Raw genomic sequence first — 24,838 nt, 5'->3', positions numbered from 1 at the left:
GGGCCCCCAGGCAATAGGGGATCATGGGGCCCATGTGTCCTTGCCCAAACTCAAAAAAGCCTATGAAAAAGGTACCAGGGGCATCTCATGGGGCCCCCTACTGACCCTGAGCCCTCGGGCAGTGCCCGAGTTTCCAAATGGTCAGTCCGCCCCTGCCCGGGATGTTTACTAGACTCTTGTTCGGACATATTTCAGTGAGTTATTCCTAAGAAGTACAGGCCTACAATAAAAAAAACTACATATTTCCATGCAAAAAAAAGTACCGCTTTGAGCACAGAAATACTGAAATAATCAGACCGCTAGGGAGGTTAATAACTGAACAAATTTTAACAAGTTTAAATAAAATGTATTTTATACTTTTGAGTTCATTTATTATGCACCTTTCAAATCCCAATGCCATGGGTTCCTTTTATAGCGTATAGGGATGTGGTGCAGTGATATTTGTGTCTGTCACTCATTGTATTCATTTTATCACCTGCAAGGAGGTGAGCATTGAAGCCAAAGTTTCAATAAATGACTTCTATTGATTTTTAAGATAAATCCAGAACAGTGTCAAATACAAGCCATACATCATGTGTTACAGACCATAGTCCGAGTAAGGAAATACATTTCAAGCATATAATATGAAGCTTTCCTTTAATAATTTGACACTGGCTGGGACTCCTTTAAAACACTCCCCAGCTTTGGGCTTTGATTTTTGTATGTAAATGAGTCTGTTTACCTTCCCCTTTATCTAAGCTTAGAGTTCTCCATTAGGCAACTTTTTGGCCTCTTTTTCAACAATGAATAATTTCACATTACAGTGAAACCAAGACAAGTTGTCATCAGCGTTTAATCAATGTTTCCATGCCACAGTGCCCTGATTGGCAGCATCACAATGCCAATTAATTAATTTAATGAGCAGCGCTGTATAAATAGAGCTTTTTTGACATTTTGTACAAAAGCCACAGTAAGATGATAATGCTGGAGTTTCAAAGTATCCCTGGATCTCACACCTGCATCCTTTAAAGGGTTTTTTCACCCTCAATTATTTAGACACTCATAATTATAACTATTATACAAATTATACTTACCTACCCTATAATTCGTGATTTCACCTTTAAGCACATTGTAAAGAAGCAGGTGGGTCCAACATGTCTCCACAGAAATCTAAATATACCTACTTGTCAAAAACTTGCCAGCGACTGATAGTAACTATACAATGGAAATATAACTCATCTAGTAATCATTGTAGTCCACCTAGAACTCATGTTTGATGACGTTTTTGACTGATTAAGTTTTTGTCTGATGCTGGAAAATCAAACCTTCTGACTATTTCTTCTGTCTCTTAGGGGCTCATTGGAGAATCATTAATAAGGCCAATCGGGCGTTCTGATCGGGTCCACCTGCCCGGGCCCAATCAGAACCTCTATTCTCCTCTATGGAGAGGTGGGTGTAAACTGAGATGTGTCCATTAACACCCGCCAACATCCAATCAGATCTGGTTCACCAAAAAAAGATGGATGGGGATCCGTTCCCCTTCCATTCATCAGATTTTATTATTATTATTATACAGCGCCAACAGTTTGCTCAGCGCTTTACATTATAGTGGGAGACAATTATTATTATTATTATTATACAGTATTTATATAGTGCCAACAGTTTGCTCAGCGCTGTACATTATAGTGGGAGACAATTATTATTATTATTATTATACAGTATTTATATAGTGCCAACAGTTTGCTCAGCACTGTACATTATAGTGGGAGACAATTATTATTATTATTATTATTTTACAGTATTTATATAGCGCCAACAGTTTGCTCAGCACTTTACATTATAGTGGGAGACAATTATTATTATTATTATTATTTTACAGTATTTATATAGCGCCAACAGTTTGCTCAGCACTTTACATTATAGTGGGAGACAATTATTATTATTATTATTATACAGTATTTATATAGCGCCAACAGTTTGCTCAGCACTTTACATTATAGCTGGAGACAATTATTATTATTATTTTACAGTATTTATATAGCGCCAAAGGGCATGCTCAGCGCTGTACAATAGCAAGGGGGACAGAACATGAGACAAGACAGAAACAATACAATACACGAGGGGTTCGAAGGCCCTGCTCTTTCGAGTTTACAATACAGCAACAATACAGTTCAGTACAAGAGGGATTTGAGGGCCCTGCTCCTTGGAGCTTACAATCTAGGAGGGAGGAGCTAGTGGTACAATAGGTAATTACTGTGGGGGATGGACTTGTAGGAAGAATAGAAGATTCCATTATTAGCTGAGGGTATAGGCTTCCCTGAAGAGATAGGTTTTCAGAGATCGCCTAAAAGTAAGCAGAGTAGGCGATAGTCTGATAGATTGGGGTAGGGAGTTCCAGAGGATGGGGGACCCCCTGGAGAAGTCCTAGAGACTAGCATGGGAGGAGGAGATAAGGGAGCTAGAGAGTAGGAGGGTTTGCGAGGAGTGGAGAGTATGGTTTTGGTGATATTTAGAAACAAGATCGGTGATGTAATTTGGGGGAGTGTTGTGGACGGCTTTATTTGTCATTGTTAGTGTTTTGAATTTTATCCGTTGGGCAACTGGTAGCCAGTGGAGGGATTGGCAGAGAGGGGTGGAGGACATGAGTGGAGGCCAGTGGAGGGATTGGCAGAGAGGGGTGGAGTACATGAGTGGAGGCCAGTGGAGGGATTGGCAGAGAGGGGTGGAGGACACTGAGTGGAAGCCAGTGGAGGGATTGGCAGAGAGGGGTGGAGTACATGAGTGGAGGCCAGTGGAGGGATTGGCAGAGAGGGGTGGAGTACATGAGTGGAGGCCAGTGGAGGGATTGGCAGAGAGGGGTGGAGGACACTGAGTGGAGACCAGTGGAGGGATTGGCAGAGAGGGGTGGAGGACACTGAGTGGAGACAAGTGGAGGGATTGGCAGAGAGGGGTGGAGGACACTGAGTGGAGGCCAGTGGAGGGATTGGCAGAGAGGGGTGGAGTACATGAGTGGAGGCCAGAGGAGGGATTGGCAGAGAGGGGTGGAGGACACTGAGTGGAGGCCAGTGGAGGGATTGGCAGAGAGGGGTGGAGGACACTGAGTGGAGGCCAGTGGAGGGATTGGCAGAAAGGGGTGGAGGACACTGAGTGGAGACCAGTGGAGGGATTGGCAGAGAGGGGTGGAGGACACTGAGTGGAGGCCAGTGGAGGGATTGGCAGAGAGGGGTGGCAGATACAGAACGGTTAGTAAGGTGGATGAGTCTCGGTGGCAGTCAGATAGAAACTGACAGGTGACTCGTTTACATCCGACCGCCAATAGAGGACAGCGGGCTGTGTCTGTGTCTACTTTGCATAAGCAGAGTAAACACGGACTCAAGATCTGCTTGGTCAGCGGGGATCAGCAGACAGATCCCCCACTGAGCAAGCGGATCAACAGATCCACTGGGGTCCATGGGTTGGCCCTGTGTGAAAGGGGCCTTAAGACAGGAATATCTCATTGTTGAAATAAAGTAGACATAAGAAGCCAGGGGCTTAACCAGCCTAGCAGATACCACACATAGCTAAAATATCACTTTTGGATGGATTGGCCCTTTTGTTTATGTTGATTTTTATTTGGAATTCTTACAGAAAAGCTTATTTGAAAGCAATGTTCATACTAGTTTTACATTTTTAATTGCCATTTGCTTTTTCTCATGATTATACATCATGTATCTCAAGTAGGGATGAGACAATGATTTGTGCCGGCCATAGACGGGTCGAAAATCGGCTGATTTTTCGGCCGATAAAAAAATCGGCCGATTTTCGCACCGTTAGTGGGTTAATTGGTCAGGCATTTTTCAGGGTTTTTTGCACATTTTTCTTATCTGTCATGATGAAAATTTGCAGCCGATTTTGACGATTGGCCGATTTTCCTCGCAATGATGGGCAAATCAGCCGATCGTTTTACCGATACAAAATCTGTACATGAGCCGTGACCTGCAAGGAAAAATAAGAAGAAGAAGAAAAAGAAGAAGAAGAAGAAGAAGAAGCCCGCTATTATATTTTATATGAAAAAGTCTTGCGGTTGCAACAATGTATCCATTTGTATCTAAATAAAAATATCTGTATCCAAATAAAAACATTGTAATCCAAATAAAGTATTTGTATTGCTGTCACATTGTATGGTGTGCTCCCCTGTCTCTGCAAGGGGCAGAAGTTATGGGGTTAATGCCAGCCATAGACGGGTCGAAAATCGGCCAATGTTTTTAACGGTGGTAATGTCGGCCGATCGAACAACCAATTTTTTTTTTTAAATCGGCCGATGTTCGACCCGTCTATGGCCTGCTTTAGTCTGGACCTAACTTAGGCTACTCGAGCTTTCGAATGAACACCCAAACCTTTTCCCGTCTAGCCTGCTGTTAGATGGGAGCTGAGCATCAAATATAGAAGCAGTATTTCTATATATGACAGCTTCACGTTGTTACTGGACCCTAAGAAAGCAGCGGGTGCTTGTACCTGCCAAATGGTTATGAATCACTGATATCACGGCACGCTGCCTCACATGGCCAGGATTCCCCAGACACATAAGCAAAGCGGCAGGGGTAGCAGTGACATTACTGGCCAGATGTGGGAAATATTTGGGAAATGATGTCACAACCAGGGGTGGACAGACCAGTTGGAAACTCGGGCACTGCCCGAGGGCCCCAGGTCAGTAGGGGGCCCCATGAGATGCCCCTGGTACCTTTTTCATAGGCTTTTTTAAATTTGGGCAAGGACACAGGGGCCCCATGATTCCCTATTGCCTGGGGGCCCCATGAGTTGTCAGTCCGCCCCTGGTCACAACTATCCCTACCTCCTTCCTTATATTGGGCATCTATCATTTGGCTAGTGGTACCGCAGTATCGGCATCGGCAGGATGGAGGTATCATGATTGACAATAGATTTACAATGAGGGACTTTTTTTAGGGTGGGGTCATATTTTTAATACATTACTTGTTAAACATTTGGGTGTCTGCTTGTAGGTTACTTATATTTTTGGTAATGAGTTAAAGTACTAAGTTCCTCAATACTCTTTCACGCAGGGAGGGGTGGTATCTGGGGGCCCCTTATTATTAGGGAGGGTTTCAGATTCCCTTGAGCCCCTGCCTGCAGATCCCTACAACCAGCAGTCAGGGTTGCGCCCTTTTTTTAAAGAAATAAACATTACTTAGATTCCTTCAAAAGTCCCACAAAATACATAGCAGACCCTTGGAGGGGTCTGTGCTTTTTAAAAAAAAAGTATTTTAAAGAAGCTGACAATTAGATGTCATTTGCTGGCAATTTTAAACTCTTTTTTTTTTCCTGTGGAAATGACAGGACTGCTGTAAAACTTTCTGTATGGAGTTGTGCCCCTTTACAGGCAGGGTTAGGACCCCCAACCCCCAAGACCAGGGGTAGACTGACAACTCATGGGGCCCCCGGGCAATAGGGGATCATGGAGCCCCTGTGTGCTCACCCACAATCAAACCACACCCAAAAAAGCCTATGAAAGATACCAGGGGCATCTCATGGGGTCCCCTACTGACCCCGTGCCCTCGGGCACTGCCGAGTTCCCAAATGGTCAGTCCGCCCCTGTCCCAGACATGTAATTTAAAGGAATTGAACATTTTTAATGTTTCACTTTAAGCATTTAAAAAATTACTGCTCCTGGCCAAATGGAATTTGTTTATTTATTTTGTATGCATTATTATTATTATTATTATACAGTATTTATATAGTGCCAAAGGGTATGCTCAGCGCTGTACAATAGCAAGGGGGACAGAACATGAGACAATACAGTAACAATACAATACACGAGGGGTTCGAGGGCCCTGTTTGGTGAGCAACACTCAGATCGAGCCCTACTCTCATGCTAAAAGTTTTACTTTTGTTTTTAATTGAGTGGATATATATCGATATATATATATATATATATACACACAGTATATATATAACCAAATCAATCAAATCAATGATACATAAATAAAATATTTGCGATATAAGAATCCCAAAATCTCTTACATTTAATCAGTGTGCAGAGTCCAAACATTCTTAAATATTCATTCTTTGGATGTACCAATATTCCTCATATTCCTTCTGTACTGAAATGTATTGTAATTGTACTTGTACTGTCTCCCTTATATTGTAAAGCGCTGCGCAAACTGTTGGCGCTATATAAATCCTATATAATAATAATAATAATAATATATAAATCCTGTATAATAATAATAATAATAATAATAATAATATATAAATCCTGTATAATAATAATAATACATAAATCCTGTATAATAATAATAATATATAAATCCTGTATAATAATAATAATAATAATATTATTCCTGTATAATAATAATAATATATAAATCCTGTATAATAATAATATAAATCCTGTATAATAATAATAATAATAATATAAATCCTGTATAATAATAATACATAAATCCTGTATAATAATAATACATAAATCCTGTATAATAATAATAATATATAAATCCTGTATAATAATAATATAAATCCTGTATAATAATAATAATAATAATATAAATCCTGTATAATAATAATACATAAATCCTGTATAATAATAATAATATATAAATCCTGTTTAATAATAATAATAAAAATCCTGTATAATAATAATAATAATATATAAATCCTGTATAATAATAATAATATAAATCCTGTATAATAATAATACATAAATCCTGTATAATAATAATATATAAATCCTGTATAATAATAATAATAATATAAATCCTGTATAATAATAATACATAAATCCTGTATAATAATAATAATAATATAAATCCTGTATTATAATAATAATAATAATAATGTACCACCACCGTGTATAACGTTCTCCAAAATAAACTCAGTTTTCTCCATCTACAGTGAATCCTCTCTGTGACACCTTAAAATATCACCAAAATGTGTATCGTTCACCAATTCTATAAGCCAAAAGATGTTGCTGGTAAAATCATAAACCAGCCCACCAAGCTTCCCCCCCCCCCAGAGATCATCAATAAATGTGTCGGATCTCCAACTTATTGAAGACTTTCCAAGGTCACCAGGACATATGCTGCATCATATTACCCAGAAAAGGAAGGGAAGCAGAACTCGCATAGTGTACAAAACGTCAAAATATCTTTATTAAAAAGTCATATAAAACACTCACATTTTACAGTGTCACCACCGACACTGGTATAAACAACATTTGTTTATATTAAGACCTCATTCCGGAAAATATAAAACTTTTAAGTTAGCCAGCAAAAAAAGCTAAATAATCAGTTTTAGGAGCTCTGGTTAAAAACAGGGAACCAGATTGTAAGTTCCTTGGGGGCGGACAAAAAGTAAAAAAAGTGATATGTGGGTTCCTCTATTACTGTACTTTTTGCATGCTAGTAAGTGCAGTCAGCATCGTATCTAGATAAGTGTACTGCATATTGTTTTTGGTAATAAATAACACATTTTATAGACTAGCACAGGAGGAGCAGCAAAGCACGATCAATGGGTTATTCCACTACAGGGGCATCCCTAGGGTTGGTGTCGCCCGGTGCCGGAACACTTGGTGACACCCCCTCTAATGATCCTCGCAGGAAGGATCGGATCTGCGGATTGAGCATAATGGATCAGAGTCCGAACCATTATCCTCCCCAATCCACAGATCCGATCCATCCTGTGGGGATCGTCGGCTTGCAACCTATACGGGGTTAACTGATCTCTCCACGAGCTCCATGAAAAAGGTACGTTTTAAACCAAGCCGATGATCCCCGCAAGATTGATAGGATCTGTGGATTGGGGAGCATAATGGATTGGACTCCGATCCATTATGCTCAATCCGCAGTTCCGATCCATCCTGCGGGGATCATCGGCTTGCTTCAAAACTTACCTTTTCATGGAGCGGGTCCGGTGTCACCACGTGCAATAGGTGTCACCTGGTGCAGCGCGCACCCCCCGCACCTGCCTAGAGACACCCTGTGCTACTAACCTGTAAGTACGGCTTGGGTATAAAAATAAAGAATGTCAGAATGCACATGCTTAGTTGAAAAATATAGAAAGAAACAAGAATTAAAAAAGAAAAATAACTGATGCATGTCAGGATAATTGGGGTAAGTGTACACAGGCTTCAGTACAAGCCCAATACAGCTGACACTAGGCACGGGTTTAGTTGCTTTCAGGAAAATATGGATTGCTTTTCAGATGCTTTTACAAAGCTTTTTTGAGTAGTTTCTGGGTGCATTTGGGATGTAGAAACATTGCATTGTCGTTACTTCCTTTACGGGTGAAAAATGCTGAAACACAGCATTTAGAAAGCAAAAAAGTACTATATTGTGTGCTGAAAGCAACCATTAGTCCTCATGAATGATGGATGTTTTTACAGCGGCTGTTTTTGGCTTTTGTCTGTTTTTTTCTACAGCCAGTAACCCCCCCAGCATGTTCTCCTAGGTGTCCATTCACACATAGACTGCAATCAACGTTTTTTGGCAGGGATGTTTTTTGGCTGGAAATAAAACCCAGGACTAGTGGGTTTCTAGAGGAGTTTTTTAGCTGTAAAAATGCTCTAACACTGAAAAACGCGGCAAAACGCAGTAAATCAAAGCAAACTGGCATTTTTAGACTTTTTTTACCCCAAAAAAAATTTGGTAAAAAAAAAAATGCTAAAAAACGTCGCTAAACACTAATGCAAAAACGCTAAAAACCGCTGAAGAAACTCACGTTTTTAACGTGACTTTACACAGCTAACATTACCAGAGTTATTAAAACGCCCCGTGTGTATGGAGCCTTAATGCATTTTAAAGGAGCTTGTTACTGTCACTGTGCCTTTCCAATGCCATGCAAGACTATGCCTCAAGTCTTTGTCCTGGATAACTGGATACTAAAATTCCTATAAGATCGTACTGTGCTGGAGAACATTCTTGTGGGATCTTAATAGAGAAGTATTGCCAAGGCTTTTTTGGCTATACAGTGTTCCCTCGCCACTTCGCGCTTCATGTTTTGCGGCTTCAGTGCTTCTCGGGTCAGCAGCCACATTGTGGAAAGGAGCGTTGTTTCATGTTGATGCGCAAAAGAGAAGGATCCCTGCATGTCAACCAAAGAGATGAGTTGACTCAGAGTACTATACATACCACGGGCTTTCATAAAGGCGCGTGATTGGTTTCCGGTGTGACATCGACCAATAAGAGTACGAGTGGATTTATCCCTGTGAGTTGATTGTCTGCGCATCATTGCAGCCTGACTTAGCATCTTCCCTTGTTGTATCTTGAGTCTCCGAGTCAAGTGAGAGCCTCTCCTCCGCCACCAACACAAGACTCTTCGCCTCTCTCAGAAAGCAATGTTGATTAATGTTTATTACTGTATAAGGTTTTGTAATTAACCCTATTGTAATTAGCACTGACACGTTTAAGTAAATACGTATACTGTACAGTACTGTTGTAATTTTTGTCTTAAATGAGTAAAGTATGAATACTGTTTACATATTTAAAACATTCTTGTACAGTACCCGCATACACAAAAATTCCTAGGGGCAAATACTACTTTGCGGTTTTTCAGCTTTCGCGGAAGGTTCTGGTCCCCATTAACAGCGAAAAACGAGGGATTACTGTACTTCTCTTTTGGGTCACAGGAGTACACTTACAGTTGTAAGAAAAAGTATGTGAACCCCTTGGGATTATGTGGAGTTTTGCATGATTTGGGCATAAAATGTGCTCTGAACATCATCTAAGTCACAACAATAGAAGAACACAGTCTGCTGAACATAATACTACACAAACATTAGATGTTGCCATGGTTTAATTGCACATAACATGTAAACATTCACAGTGCAGTGAGGAAAAAGTATGTGAACCTTTGGACTTAATAACTAGTTGACCCTCCTTTGGCAGCAATAACCTCAACCAAACGTTTCCTGTAGTTGCAGATCAGACCTGCACAACGATCTGGAGTCATTTTGGACCACTCCTCTTCACAAAACTGTTTCAGTGTAGCAATATTCTTGGGATGTCTGGTGTGAATCGCTCTCTTAAGGTCATGCCACAGCATTTCAATCGGGTTGAGGTCAGGACTCTGACTGGGCCACTCCAGAAGGTGTATTCTGTGCTGTTGCAGCCATTGTTTTGTTGAATTACTTGTATGCTTTGGGTCATTGTCCTGTTGCATCACCCATCCTCTGTGGAGTTCAGTTGGCGGACAGATGGTCGTACGTTTTCCTGCAAAATGTCTTGATAAACTCTGAAATTCATTTTCCCATCAATGACAACAATCCGTCCAGGCCCTGAGGCAGCAAAGCAGCCCCAAACCATGATGCTCCCTCCGCCATGTTTTACAGTGGGGATGAGGTTTTGATGTTGGTGTGCTGTGCCTTTTTTTCTCCACACATAGTGTTGTGTGTTCTTCCCAAACAACTCAATCTTGGTTTCATCTGTCCACAGTATATTTTGCCAGTAGTGCTGTGGAACATCCAGGTGCTCTTTTGCAAACTTCAAACGTGCTGCAATATTCTTTTTGGACAGCAATGGCTTCCTCCGTGGTGTCCTCCCATGTACTCCATTCTTGTTTAATGTTTTCCTTATTGTAGATGTGTCAAAAAAAATGTTAGCATGTGCCAGAGATTTCTGTAGGTCTTTAGCTGACACTCTGGGATTCTTCTTTACCTCATGCAGCATTCTGCGCTGTGCTCTTGCAGTCATTTTTACAGGACGACAACGTCTAGGGAGAGTAGCAACAGTGCTAAACTTTCTCCATTTGTAGACAGTCTGTCTTACCGTGGACACATGAACATCAAGGCTTTTGGAGATACTTTTGTAACCCTTTCCAGCTTCATGTAAGTCAACAATTCTTGATCGTAGGTCTTCTGAGAGCTCTTTTCTGCGAGGCATGGTTCACATCAGATAGTGCTTCTTGAAACCAGTAAACCCAAAACAGGTGTGTGTTTTTTAAGGGCAGGACAGCTGTCAGCAACACATCCAATATCATCACACTGATTGGAGTCAAGGTTGGCTCACTCCTGGCTCCAATTAGCTCTGGGAGAAGTTATTAAGCTAGGGCCTCACATACTTTTTCCTCCCTGCACTGTGAATGTTTACATGTTATGTGCAATTAAACCATGGCAACATCTAATGTTTGTGTAGTATTATGTGCAGCAGACTGTGTTCTTCTATTGTTGTGACTTAGATGACGTTCAGAGCACATTTTATGCCCAATTCATGCAAAACTCCACGTAATCCCAAGGGGTTCACATACTTTTTCTTGCAACTGTATATTCATTATCCTGTGACCCAGAGCTAGCTGATAGTGGATTAAGCATGAGTCCCCCCCTAAAAATCCATACCAGGCCCTTATCTGAGCATGCAGCTTTTCAGACCAGGAAAGGGCATGGGGTGGGGGAGATGAGTCTGCGCCCCACCCCCCCTAAAAAAAACATGCTCTCAACCTGAGGATGTCCCATATTGAAGAAAAATATATTTGAAATATATTTTCAAAATACTCTTCCCAAGTATATATTGAGTATGGCCTAAATTGTAGCAATTCAAATATATGGCTATATATATATATATATATATATATATATATATATATATATATATATATAGAGAGAGCCATATATTTGAATTGCTACAATTTAGGCCATACTCAATATATTTCAAATATATTTCAATAAATATATATATACACACATACACATATACATACATATATACATACACTGCATATTGAAAAGCATTTTTATTACAAAATATATGAACAATATTTGTAAAAATACATTTCAAATATACTGTATGTCTTTAACCATCTCAATACCGGGCAATTTTACACCTTCCTGCCCAGGCCAGTTTTCAGGTTTCAGCGCTCTCACACTTTGAATGACAATTGCGCGGTCATACAACATTGTACTCAAACTAAAATTTTAACATTTTCTTCACACAACTAGAGCTTTCTTTTGGTGGTATTTAATCACCACTGGGGTTTTATTTTTTGCTAAATTAACAAAAAAAGAACAAAAATTTTGAAAAAAACACGTTTTTCTTTGTTTCTGTTATAAACGTTTGCAAATAAGTAATTGTTCCTCATAAATTTAGGCCGAGATGTATTCTGCTACATGTCTTTGGTGAAAATAACCCAAATTAGGATGTATTATTTAGTTTGTAGGAAAGTTATAGAGTTCACAAACTATGGTATAGATCTGAATATTGATCAATCCTGAAGTACTGACAGCCAATCTAATCTCTTTGGTCCAAGAATGTCAGAATAGTACAGATATCCCCCAAATGACCCCTTTTTGCAAAGTAGACAGTCTGACGTACTTCATAAGAGGCATTGCGAGTTTTTTGAAGTTGTATTTATTTTGTCAAAATTTTTCAGAAAATTAAAAAATGAAAAAAATTAGTTTCAATATTTTTTTTTTACATATTGTCACCAGTGCAGTAAAGCGTCATCATATAACTGGCATGGCGGTGATCAGAGACATTGACTGGTGACAGTATGAAAAAAAAAATATATATATATTTTTTTTATTATTTTTTATTAAATTTTTTTTCTTTTTTTAAAGATTTTTTTTCATATTTAACTATGACCAAAGTAGTACAATGTTACCATAGTAACATTGTACTACTTTAGGGAAGTGATCAGTATTTTTTTTTTTTTTTTTTTTTTTTTTACACAATTTGCTTATAGCAAAGAATTACTTTGCTATAAGCAAGCATTTACCTGAATGACATCGATTCATTCAGGGTTTTTTTATTTTGTGCTTAGCTGTGATTTGGCCACAGCTAATCACATGACATGTGCATGTGACCTGTTGTGACCATTCACAGCTAGGCACTAGTATACAATGGATGGCATGAATTAAGCCATCCATTGTATACAACTGTCATGTGACCTGCTGTGACTGGTCACAGCAGGTCACATGGTACCTGCAACTGGGGCCGATACTCAGATCTGTCATCGGCCGTGTCCGAGGTACACGGCGGGTGACAGATCGCGCCGCTGCGCGGCTCTGCAGGAGCGCAATCTGTGCTTGTGCGGGAGGACGCCATATGGCGTCCACCCGGAATGCTGATGACATTTGCCGGCCATAGGGCGGGCGGCAAATGGTTAAAAATACAAATCTACATTTTTGGAATGCATTTGCAAATATATGTTAAAATTACTTTTTTATATGTTAAAATAATAAGAATAATTTTATATATATATATATATATATATATATATATATATATATATATGTATATAAATATATTGAATATGGCCATAATTGTAGCATTTCAAATATATGGCAACATATTTGGGAAGAATATTTTTAAAATGTATTTCAAATATATTTTTCTTCCATGTGGGGTACCTTGCAATGGGGATTCCTCCTGGCAAAGCACATTGTACCCCAGTTAATGAGGACAGACAAGGGCATCTTCACCACATCCCTGGTCTGGTGGTTGTGGTTGTATGCAGGGGAGGGGGTGAAGATTATCTGAATCTAGAAGTCCCTTTAACAATAGCAGTTCACTCAAATACATGCCCACCCCCCCTGTATAAATAAGTACTGTATATGTCTTGTGTTGTGCATCCACTGTCAATCACATCATCCAGCAATGTAGATCAAAAACTCACTCAAAAAGGGACACTGTCCACAGACATACATTTAATCCCGGTGCTTCACTCCCCATGACCTCAATGACCATATATGGTCAAGTCTATATGTGGTCAATGATGACACCCCGCAACTTTATTTACACACACCGGCCACTTTATTAGGTCCACCTTGCTAGTGCCAAGAAAATATCCCCCACACCATTACACCACTACCACCAGCCTGAACTGTTGATACAAGGCAGATGGATCCATGCTTCCACACTAAATTCTGACCCTTCCATCTGAATGAGTAACCAGTCTACCCTTTCTCCTCTGACCTCTGACATCAACAAGGCATTTTTATCCACACAACTGCAGCTCGCTGGATATTTTCTCTTTTTTGGACCATTCTCTGTAAACCCTAGAGAGTGTTGTGCTTGAAAATCGCAGTAGATCAGCAGCTGAAATACGTAGACCAGCCAGTCTGGCACCAACAACCATGCTACATTCAAAGACACTTAAATCCCCTTCCTTCCCCATTCTGATGCTCGGCTTGAACTTCAGCAAGTCATCTTCACCACGGCTATAACCCTAAATGCATTGAGTTGCTGCCATGTGATTGGCTGATTAGAAATTTGTGTTACTAAGCAATTTTTTTTTAGATAGATGGGGTATATTTTTTTTTAGATAGATTTTTCCAGATAATTGAATAGGTGTACCTAATAAAGTGGCCGTTGGGTGTATATCAGCTGTCTTTTGCCAGACCTGTCATTCAGTGGGAGTGAAGTGACAAGATGAGGTGTGTGTCAGCAGGTGGCATTTTGTTTTTCCCAAAAAGTCAGCAGGTGTCTAGCATCATGGCTGATGTAGATCTTCATCACTGGATGACATGATTGATGGGGAATATACTGGGGATTAACTTCATCTATAACAGACCCTCTACCTCTACCGCACCTGCTTCTTGTTATCAGGAGGGGTCATGTGATCCTATGTAAAAATTGCTAGGCTCAAGTACTGTAAAATGGCAGAGCCAGTAGCTACAGCACTACCTGACAACTGGTATTTTGGTTGAAATTGGGGAAGAAGCAGCAGGGGAATGATAATGAGGACAGTATTATTAGGCCAATTGTGTGTGTGTGTGTGGGGGGGGGTTCAAAGACATTGTCATTCGCCCTGAATGAATAAAGTAAAATTGATAACTTATGACAAGGTTTGCATATTAACTGAGCTGTTTAGTATGCATCATGTGTTGGAAAAAGCAAAGAGCAATTAAGACAGCAGATTAGAAGGTAACAGTAATTTCACATGACTCCAACAAAATGGCAGCTGTCTGCACACAGACAACAACTGCTTGTAGAATAAATGTGGATAACATTAATAAAAGATGGCTTCAACTCCTGTTCTCCACCTGCAGACAACTCATCAGATGCATTTCACCTTTTTCAGGGCTTAATTGTAGAAGCCTCTACTGGTGGACAACAGGGGCTGAAGCCATCATTTACTCATTTTATTCACGTTCATGCAAATTGATGTCTGTGTGCTCACGGCCGCCATTTTGTTGAAGTCTACTATAGCCTGACAAGCCAATCCTGCTGTCTTGCACCAGTCTATTTACATGCTGGTCCAACTAATACAGGTGAGGGGGGCATTTGTGTGGTGCTATTTTCATAATTTCACATGCTTTGAAAATAAAACGGTTCACTATAAAACTGACAAGTTGTGTTTCAAACTAACTGACCAATCTAACCGTACAGAAATATAAAAATGCACAATCTTAAAAGTATTCTTTACATTTGAATAGGACAATAAGTGAGGGGGAGCCCCCTTAATGTCCGACTGTACATCAACAGCTTTGCCAGGATGGTGTACCAAAGATGAACTTCCTAGTCCCATCCATGGGTAATGCCAGAGAAGTGGGACACTATATTCCATAATGTTCCAAATTTATGATCTCAGTAACTGCCAGGCCATAGGCCTCACCACATGCATCAATCTGTAAAGGCCTGTACTCTCTTAAATATTGCTTTTTAACCTCTTTTCAACACTCTGGACTAAATCCTCCCCATATATATATACCTACTTTGTATTTAGGCCTACTCTTCCCCCTCAGTGGGCAGAAGAGAACCAACCAGGGCAGTAACCCCCTTTTATATGTATAAGCTGCAAAAAGTCATATTATATCAACTAAAATCTCTGTATATCTCCCAAGAAAAGTAAAACTTTCACCCTCAAAAGTGCACAATATCAAAAACCTTTTCTTATACTCTTCACCCCCTACCCTAATACCCTTCCTTTACTTCCAAATTTACAAATATAATTCAAACATATCATTCAGAGTATTCACCAAATGTCCCAAATAAAGTTCAAAATCAAAGTCCAAACGTCCAATGTCCACACTATTCAATCTTTCAAACGTGAGCTGCTAATAAAATTTATATTTTACTTGTACACTCCACTAAATCTTGTCCTCTCTGCCTTACGAGGAGCGGGGAAGACTCCTTTGGATTGACTCACAAGGGGAAAGGTGTTTATTGGATATACTCTTTGGATCCTGGAATGTTGGAAACGTTTTTTGAGACTGCAAGAGGGTAATAGTATATTATCCTACTAGTCTGGTGGGATGTGTTTGGAATGGTGCACTAATCACAGTTGGAGTGTTTTTGAGAATTTCACCTGGTTAGAGTAATATTTTCAATTACTGTGTATTATCACTAGTCCAGTTGCTGTGAATTGTACCCACTTCACGAGTGGGGGTGTATAGGGGGATCTTCTCTATTCACTTTACTTATTTGTATATGATAGTCACATAGATTTTTTTTTTTTCTCACGAGTGTTTGCATGGTATCACAGAAAATCATTTGAGAGGTAATGCACTATATTTAGTTTATATTTTTTTGAGGTATCTTGGATTTAGAATAACAAATTGAACATCTCATCAGATTTGGAAGATTGAATAGTGTGGACATTGGACATTTGGACTTTGACTTTGAACTTTATTTGGGACATTTGGTGAATACTCTGAATGATATGTTTGAATTATATTTGTAAATTTGGAAGTAAAGGAAGGGTATTAGGGTAGGGGGTGAAGATTAAAAAGTATTATTACCTCTTTTTTATTCCACCATTAAACCTGTGAACAGTCGGGCTGTAATGTGTTTGGGCAGCTTTACTTATCTTTTTTCATTCTGTATATAACTATTATCTAATTATTATCTGTATCTATTATCTGAACAGAGGCAACATTCAGATGCACAAAACATTTTACAATGCCAATTCATGATAGCATTACAGAACAATTTGTTCTCTAAAAATGCAATGTACAAAATGGCCAGGTTTATGAAATAAAGCTGATTTTATTATTATTGATGTAGTTAATCCTGCTAGTTAAGCTAGGCAAATTTAGTTATTTAGCTCTACTGTAATCAATTGAGTAATTATTGTGGGCTGCTCTGTGTCTCAATTGTTGCAGGTTTGACTACTCCCCCTTGCCTTATGGAGGACTCTGGAAAGTAGTGGGTTGGGAAAGTCAAATCAGCAGCCTAAATATTTATGCAGCTTGAGTCAATCCCTGGGGTAGAGTGCTCTGAAGGTGGCTAGGAGGGAGCATAAATAGTATGAGCCTGAAGCAGAGGGTTCTTATCTATGAGGAGGCAACACTAACTTGAAGAGCTGCTGCCCTTCTGGGCAGTCCAGTTGTGCTTCTTTTACCTATTGTCAGGAAGCGAGGAGCCAGACACACAAGGAGGTGCAATTAAAGGTAGGTTTATTTACACAGAAACAAGGCAAGAGTCTATGCAAGTCCGACAGCAACAGCGGATGACTTGGTAGGACAGAAGTTCTCCTGCCGAGGTCATCTTCCAGGATAATCAAGTCGAGAACCAGCGGGAATCGTAGCCAAAGCCGGGGTCAGAAGCCAGGAAGAATGGTCGCCAGAGCCAGGGTCAGAAGCCAGGAGGAATGATCGCCAGAGCTGGGGTCAGAAGCCAGGAGGAATGGTCGCCAGAGCCGGGGTTAGAAGCCAGGAGGAATGGTCACCAGAGCTGGGGTCAGAAGCCAGGAGGAATGGTCGCCAGAGCCGGGGTCAGAAGCCAGGAGGAGTCTTTGCCAAAGCCGAGTCGGTATCCAGGAGAGTAATGAGTGAACTGAACAGGAGCTTGCTGCTGTGCAACAGACAGGACACAAATGCAATGGACAACTACAAACAGCAGACTTAAATGTGATAAGCCGCCGCCTCCTGGGAGGAGCTGCAGAGGGCTGAAAGCATAAAGGATCCCACAATGCTTTGCAGACACCTAAGATGGATGCCAGCACATGGAGCAGCACAAGCCCTGAGGAAAGGTAGGACCTTGACACCTATTGAGGTCCTAGCCATGCTAGCTGGTGAACTATTCTTTTGGACTCTGCTGGAGCTGACTAAAGGACTTCTTTTTGGAGGTCTGGTCTGAAGATTTTACAGGAGATATGTCTGGCAGATACTGGAAGGAGACATACAATTATCTAAGGACATTAGTGAGTACATATCAAGGTGTGAGATCTGAGTGACTGTGCTGCTGATTTCCTTCCTGCATCAGAGTCGGCCTGTGCTTGAAAGTGGATTCCTATGGTATCCCCATGTAGTTCAGTCTATTATTTGCTACTTAAGGACTGTGTTAAGAATCTCTAAGAGGAAGACAGGTGTCCTCAAGTTGCTACTAAGTGTTACTGAAGTATCCACGGTTGTCCTGCACCCATCCAAGTTCAAGTTTGAATAAAGCATCAAAAAGAATAGCCCTAGACTGATAACACTGTTCAACAGGTAAAAAGTTTTGGGCATAAAATTAGCTAATCCTACATAATTTTGGGGTGCTGAAAATGAAAATGACCCTAAAAAATGTTGATTGGCTCTAGTTTCCATGATATATTCACCCATCTAATGACGTAAGCCATTCAAAATTATGATGCAACTTCAGCTGCATATTGCGCAATTGATACTGGTGACCAATAGAAAATTGCATGTATACTGAGATGATGTAATATTAGCCTTTAATTGCATCACTTCACTGCATAAAAGCTGCAGTATCTGTAGCTGATTGTAGTTCGACAGCGTCTTTACATTTCGTTTTATGCTTACATAGGCTAATCAGTAATGCCTCGAACTTGTGTGAATAAAGCAGATAATTTCTGCTATATCTGCGGTGAAATAACTTTTATCTCACAAAAAAGGAGGATAACAGGAATGATTAAGAAAGCCTACAACTTGTATTTTGGCTGCAAGATAGGAGACCAGGACAAGAGCTGGGCACCACATATATGCTGCAATTCTTGTGGGACGGCACTGGAGCAATGGTTGAATGGAAAAAAGGCATCTATGCCTTTCGCTGTGCCAATGATTTGGAGAGAGCCAACAGATCATGTTAGTAATTGTTACTTTTGTATGGTGCCTCCAACAAAAGGGCTAAATAAGAAGAAAAAGTTATCTGTGCACTATCCAAATATTCCATCGGCAATACGTCCAGTTCCTCATGGAGAGGGGCTACCAATTCCTAAAGCACCAGAATCCTTTGTGGTTGTCAAGTGAGGAAGAACCTGAAGCGTGTAGTCATCAACCGTCAACCTCACATGACCCAGACTTTCTTCCATCCACACCCACTGAACCACACCTCATTACACAAGTGGAATTGAGCGATCTTATCAGAGACCTGGATCTTCTGAAGAACAAGGCAGAGCTTTTGGGGTCAAGACTACAACAGTGGAATCTCCTAGCAAGTGATGTTCGTACGTCTTTCTACCGTCATCGTCAGAAAGATCTGATCCCATTCTTCGTCCAGGAAGGTGATATTGCTGTATGTAACAATGTTCATGGTTTAATCTCAGCCATCGGCGTATGCTATGATCCCGATGAGTGGAGGCTGTTCATTGATGCTTCAAAGGCGAGTCTTAAAGCTGTTTTGCTCCATAATGGCAATCAGCTGCCGTCAGTTCCAGTTGCTTACGCAGTTTCAATGAAAGAAACGTATGAAAACTTGAAAGAGCTTTTAAGGTGCATTAACTATGATGAACATCAATGGTCGATTTGTGGTGACCTGAAGGTGATTGCTATCCTACTTGGACTTCAAGGTGGATATACTAAGTACTGCTGCTTCCTCTGAGTGGGACAGTCGTGCGAGAGAAATGCACTATGCCAAAAGAGACTGGCCATTACGCCAGTCATTGCAGCCTGGAGAAAAAAATGTTAACTATCCAGCACTTGTAGACAGCAATAAGATCTTATTACCTCCATTACACATCAAGTTGGAGTTAATGAAAAACTTTGTTAAGGCAATGGACAAGAATAAAGCAGGTTTCAAGTACCTGATTAGCAAATTTCCAGCACTTAGTGCTGCAAAAATAAATGAAGGAGTCTTTGTTGGGCCACAGATTCGTAAACTTATTCATGATGATGAGTTTCTTTCTCTGTTGCGTGGAAAGGAAAAGGCTGCCTGGACAGCATTTGTATCAGTGACATCAAATTTTCTTGGAAACAATAAAACACCAGACTACAAGAAAGTGGTAAAAAAACTCATCCAGACTTACACAAATCTGGGTTGCAACATGTCTCTAAAAATTCATTTTCTACATTCGCATCTGGATTTTTTCCCACCAAACTGTGGAGCAGTGAGTGATGAACACGGAGAGCGCTTCCATCAAGACATTGCAGCTATGGAAAGAAGATATCAAGGTAAATGGAGCCCATCAATGCTTGCTGACTATTGCTGGACAGTTGTAAGAGATAGCCCTTTCCTCGAAAACAAGAGAAAAGCCAAGAGAAGCAAAACCGACACAAACTGAAGACAAAACTAGTGAGAATCCTAAGTATTAAAATGATTCAACTTAGCTTATGGCTATAATTTTTCTTGGTAATCCTATGCAATATATTATGCCATTTAGGCTTTGTTATGTAGTCAATATCACTTGCTTTATATTTGTGGAAAGACATCTATCTATATAATTATTGTGCATTATGTAGTCATTACGCCTATAGTAGAAAACTTTCCGTTTACAGAAAAACTAGAGCCAATTGACAAATTTCATTGTTATATTTGAACTCAGAATGTGAAATTCATTAAGAAATGGATCCTTTTGTTTCCAAAACTGGCAAAAAATAAAAATTTGTTGAACAGTGTAATTTAGCCAGAAGAGTGAGAGATGGTGTGCCTGGCTGCTAGTGCACTTCTAGGGAAAGAACCTTGGAACCAAATCAGTGGGTCCTTTGGGGGGTGAAAGTTACATTATTATGATATAGATGATGATGAGATTGCAGCTCGGGAAACATTTGTGCAGAACATTGTCAGGTCTACCTTTTTCTACAAAAACTGTTGGCCTGATTCTGGGCTGAGAAGCAGGTCTCCAGGGTCAATGTTAGGATATCCTCCCTACAAGATACTTTTATGTTCTACAATGCAGTACAATGCAGTGGCGCCATGAGGTAAACAAGGCATTTGGTAGCAATTTTCAGGAGGGGCGGCACTGTCTCCTGTCACCTCCTTGACCTACCATCCTCCTAGGCTCAGTTCACCTCTGAAGGCTCCTGCCGGGGTGCGGACTCCAAGCTCTCAATGAGAACAGGCGACCTTCCAGCACTACACTGCTTCCCTTTCATACACATCAGGCCCTGATAATCCTACTCACATAGGTTTAACCCTGCAACCAGAGCATATTGATTGGCTCCAGCTGTGTAGACCCAATGCCCCATTGGTGACTAGCTGATTCTCTGTTCCAGCTGGAGGATCGTGTGTGACAGTGTGTGTACCAGGGAGGTGTATGGATTGTTCCTCAGACCAGGGAATGCTGAAAAGGACTGACTCTTTACCGCCTGGGGTCTAGGACTAATATCATCCCTTCCCATCACAGGGGGAGCCGACACTTCACTGCTACATGGAATACTGTCATATATACTGTATATAGTATATGTACTAAATGGTCATTTGTGTGGACAGACTGAGACAGCTGAGCAGAGAACTATACCATCATTCCCTGTGTATACTACAGTACAGAGTCCTATGGAAAATACAACAAGTGTTCTCAAAGGATACAGTACAGGTCTCCCATAGAGTATAGTACAGTTGTGACATAGAACACAGTACAGATGTTTTACAGAATATAGCACAAGAGTCCAATAGAATGCAGTATAGGTGTCTCACAGAATGTAGTACAGGTGCCCCAAGGGGACATCTGTACTACATTCTATGGGACTCTTGTCAGCTGTGTATTTACCACGAGGCAAACAAGGCGTTTGCCTTAGATGGCAATTTTCAGGGATGGGGGTGGCAGCGGGTAGAGACCATGGGGGGATTGCATGTGGGGTGATGGGGTGCCCCTAGGGCAACATATCAACTAAATACCCCAATGACAATGTGTAAGCAAACTGTTGGGCAGGGCAGGTGTAGTGTCTTAAAGGATAAGTTCACCTTTGGGAACATGTTACATGTTTAACAACATGATCCTGCAGCCGCCACTCCCTACTCCCCCTCCCTGTGACAGAAGTACGGGGAGAAGTTCCCTGTACTAACTGTCACTTTTCAAAAATGGGCTCTGCCCACATGGCCTCGTCATTTATTCACAGGCCTCTGTGACAGCCTTAGTGGCTCTTGGCTTGATTCTTCCTGGAAAAAATATTGGCTTGCTCATACGGGATGTGCGAGCAAGTAGATACATAGACGGTCTGCAGGAGACTTGCATGGCATCAGCAATCTGCTGATCGCCTGTGCAATGCTCTAGAGTATTGGTCTCCAAACTGCGGCCCAGTTGCCAGATGTGGGCCTTTGCTTGCTTTTATATGGCCCTTGAGGCACTATTTCATCTACCGATACCAACAATTGCATATACTTCTCCCCACTTACACCAATGAAGGGGACACAACTCCTTCAAATGACACCAATAATGGTGCACAATTCCTCCCAGTGACACAAATGATAGGGTCCAATGACACCAATGATGGGGCACAATTCCTTCCAGAGACACAAATGGTAGGGTCCAATGACACCAATGATGGGGCACAATTCTCTCAGAGACACAAATGATAGGGTCCAATGACAGCAATGATGGGGCACAATTCCTTCCAGAGACACAAATGGTAGGGTCCAATGACACCAATGATGGGGCACAATTCCTTCCAGAGACACAAATGGTAGGGTCCAATGACACCAATGATGGGGCACAATTCCTCCCAGTGACACAAATGGTAGGGTCTAATGACACCAATGAAGGGGCACAATTCCTTCCAGTGACACAAATGGTAGGGTCCAATGACATCAATGATGGGGCACAATTCCTTCCAGTGACACAAATGGTAGGGTCTAATGACATCAATGATGGGGCACAATTCCTTCCAGTGACACAAATGATAGGGTCCAATGACATCAATGATGGGGCACAATTCCTTCCAGTGACACAAATGGTAGGGTCCAATGACACCAATGAAGGGGCACAATTCCTTCCAGTGACACAAATGGTAGGGTCCAATGACATCAATGATGGGGCACAATTCCTCCCAATGGCACCAAATAATGTCAGGACCTTTTCTACTCCCACTGGCTGCAGTCTGGCCCTCATAAAGTCTGAAAGACAGTAAACTGGCCCTTTGCTTAGAAAGTACGGAGACCCCTGCTTTAGAGGCTCCTCACACAGAAAATATTAAATGCACATTTTTTTTTAGCTTCAAAAACATGTGCATTTATAATTTTTTGTGTAAAGGTGATCCTTTAAGGTAACAACTAGCAGATTGCACAGAAATAGAGAGGACTTCTTCTGACTGATTTTGACCCAGAAATAGATATAGTTGAAATGATTAATACTTATTCTGATATATCTCCACCAAAATTGATTGTACTTCAATGTATGTGACCTGTGGAACATTTTTTCCCAATATGATAACTGTTTTTCTTCCTTCTTTCTAACTCCATTTTCCATTACTCTCAAAACAATAAGCAAGGTTCAGACTGTAAAGTTTTTTTTCGATAATTCCTGGAGCTATTCCAGTTTGTTAAATTAACCTTAAAAACCCCATGCCACCTTTGTTCAATTTCTTGTTTGTTCTATATCAATAAAATTAAACTCAAAACAATCAGCCAGCTGCAGCACATGTACTATTTGACAAATACTGTACAATTGTTTGCTGTTTGATGTGTGTATGGCCTGCTTAGGAGTGATCAGACCTCTGGGTTCAGGGTTTTGGTAGACCTTAGAGTCTCTGGAGGTTCTTGTGTCTGATCCACACTCGTGTTCAGGTATTAGCTAGACCTCAATTTTCCCCATACTGGAGTTCAGTACTTAGACTGACTTGAGAATATTTAGCTATTTCTACACCTGCTCCATATTAGGGTTTAGGATTTTGTTTGACCCGAGAGCCTCTGAAGTTTTCTGAAGCTCTCTAAGATTCAGAGTTTAATCAGACCTAAAAGTTTCCGGAGGTTCCTGGATTTGTTGTAAATTAGGATTCAAAATTTAATCAGACATTAAATTGTCTAGAGCAGTGTTTCCCAACGTTTTTTTCAGCCGTGGCAGCCTTTAAAATTCTGCACAACCTCCAAGCACCCAATTCTAAAATGTAAACAATGAAACTAATAATTTAACACAACGTAGCAACATACACGTTGGATAGCCAACGTTAGAGGTAATTTATTCTTACAAAGCAAACATACCTTTGCCCACTGTTACTGACTAGTATTTCAGCATTTATCTTCCTTCCCATTTTCTCTCCCTCACTCAGCTATTGTGACCCCAGTGGTGATGGAAAGGGGCAGGGTAGTGGCTAAATGGTTAGCACTTCTGCCTGGCAGTACTAGGGTCGTTGGTTCCAATCCCAACCACGGTACCTCCTGCCTGGAGTTTGCATGTTCTCCCTGTGCCTGCGTGGGTTTCCTCCAGGGGGGTCCAGTTTCCTCCCACACTCCAAAGACATGCTGGGAGGTTAATTGGCTCCTGTCTAAATTGCCCCTAGTATGTGTATGCATGAATGTGAGTTAGGGACCTTAGATTGTACACCCCTTGAGGGTTAGGGACTGATGTGAATGTAAAATATATATGTAAAGTGCTGTGTAAATTGACAGTGCTGTATATAAGTACCTGAAATAAATAAATGCAAAATAGGGACTAATGAGGAACACCTGACATGTTTCTTATCAAACAATGACATTATCAGGTTGTCTGGTTGTAATGCTGCACAATAAAAACCTGTGGCTTTGTATATCACAAAGGCAGGCTTGATCCACCTGCTGGCCTGTGGCCAATTTTTGTACATTTTTAAGCATTTTTCCAAGGCACCACTGAAGAACTTAGAAGG

Source organism: Staurois parvus, unplaced genomic scaffold (genome assembly GCF_062004578.1).
Source record: "Staurois parvus isolate SC_StPar_1 unplaced genomic scaffold, SC_StPar_1.0 ptg000389l, whole genome shotgun sequence".
In the NCBI taxonomy this organism is placed as follows: Eukaryota; Metazoa; Chordata; class Amphibia; order Anura; family Ranidae; genus Staurois; species Staurois parvus.
This window is presented reverse-complemented; position numbering follows the sequence as displayed.